The 1,831-nt window shown below is 43.8% G+C and overlaps 1 non-coding gene and 1 pseudogene across 1 annotated transcript; one reads left to right on the top strand and one right to left on the bottom strand.

The window, feature by feature from the left end:
• Positions 1-48: 48 nt before the first annotated feature.
• On the bottom strand, positions 49-1,512 carry LOC119342994 (annotated as a pseudogene).
• Positions 1,436-1,632, top strand: LOC119342995. The gene has a single exon (XR_005165844.1). It is a non-coding gene; the product is annotated as a U2 spliceosomal RNA (small nuclear RNA).
• The last annotated feature ends 199 nt before the right edge of the window (positions 1,633-1,831 follow it).

The raw sequence follows: 1,831 nt of genomic DNA on the forward strand, positions 1-1,831 counted from the left end.
GAGAAGGGACCCCTAAAGAAGAACAGAGAAAGGAAGTTGAAAACACACAAATTAGATCCTTCCATTAGTTTAGCAAGATCACCATATCTGCCCGGTTCTATAGGTGTGTAGCACTGCAATTTTTTGTTCTAATGGTTTAGCTAAAAAAACAGAATAATTTAAACAATCATGACAAGAAATTCAGAGACAGATGTAAACTTACATCAATTGCTTCGTGCGTATCAGGTTTACCCTTGGTAACATTTTCTCCCACTCTCTGATATCCTGTGACTATAGACCATAAGAAAGTTCATTTACATATGTAGTGGTTTTCCAAGGACCAAACAACAAGCTACAAGAAAAGCTAAGTTTTTATTTAGATATCACACCTATAACCACTTTGAGGAGTCGTTTTGATCTTCAGTTTTTCCTCACGAGGGGGCTGAAAGAACATGCATGTGACGTCCCTGACTTCCATCATTAGCGAGTCCAAAATCCCATGGCCTTTCTGTTGATAATACACAGTCATCATTTGGCATGGTTAATTAGGACTCAACAGATGAGTTGAGCAGCATCTAGAACCAGTTTTGCTCATAAAACAGAAGGGGAAAGACCAGATGCACACAACAACTGAACATGACACACACACACACACAGACACACACACACAGTATTTTACACTCTACTACTGGTGACAGCACAGTATTTTGTTTGTAAACTGTTGATGCTGTTTATTTCCATGTTTAGTTGAGATACCACAACAACATAAAAGTTAGTATACATAGTTTGCTTACAGGTCCAAATTACTTGGCATCACAAAGTTGAACGAGCGGTTACCACATAGAAGAATCCGGCCTCCCTGCAAGCGTCGTCCAGCATACTTTTGGTCGGCCATGTCAGGGTCGTCGATCTTGTCGACGAGCGGGCTGATACCTGATCATGCAAAGAGGAAAACAGAGCTCACTTTTTAGATAAACAAACAGTGCATCTGCTGCCTAGGGCGAGAAATCTCCGTAACACGATTGGCACGGAAAAGAGAAATTTCCAAGGATAAACATGTATCGATCAGAGCCGGATGTCCTCAAGGAGAACAACTTCTTCCGTCACACTCCAACATCCAGTCTGCAGCAACCTATGTTCTGAATAACTCACGAACGCACTGCAGAATTTCTCTTTCAGAAAAGATGGGGAACTGAGCCTGGATTCCTCCCGTCACTGTCAGCAGTCCGACAACGTTCGCCAACTCTGATCGCAAAACAGCAATCCAGGGGCAAATCAGGCCGGTTATATAGGCCTTTGCCAAAAGGCCTTCTTTGTTTAGGCCCACGGAAGAGGCTGGTTTGGTGGCATTGCAACGTCCGCTGCAGGTCGTTAGTTTAGTACCACCTCGCTTAGCGAGGAGGGGACGGGAGGGCGAGGAGGGTACAAGTAGAGGGGCAGGGCAACAGATCAAATTATACCTTTCTCGGCCTTTTGGCTAAGATCAAGTGTAGTATCTGTTCTTATCAGTTTAATATCTGATATGTGGGCCATGTGCTCACAACGATATTAAATTTATTTTTTATGGGGGAGGGGCCACCACAATGGCTTGCCATTGGGTCCTTCAGGTGTCGCCTAGTGTGTTGCACTACTGCCTGGGCAGGCGTACCCCAACCAAATTAAGTTTAAATTTTAATATCTTGAGATGAGATTGAGATGAAGATGCTTGAAACTCAATCTGTGTCCAAGCCTTTGAGGTGAAGCATTCGGTTTGTTGTTTGTTGCTGCCAGTTTGTAGCACAGGACGGTGACCACAACACCTCGTCAGCCCCTCTTCTGCTATTACATTCAGAGAGCACATGAATAACCCACT

This window comes from Triticum dicoccoides, unplaced genomic scaffold (assembly GCF_002162155.2).
Source record: "Triticum dicoccoides isolate Atlit2015 ecotype Zavitan unplaced genomic scaffold, WEW_v2.0 scaffold111887, whole genome shotgun sequence".
Taxonomy (NCBI): Eukaryota; Viridiplantae; Streptophyta; class Magnoliopsida; order Poales; family Poaceae; genus Triticum; species Triticum dicoccoides.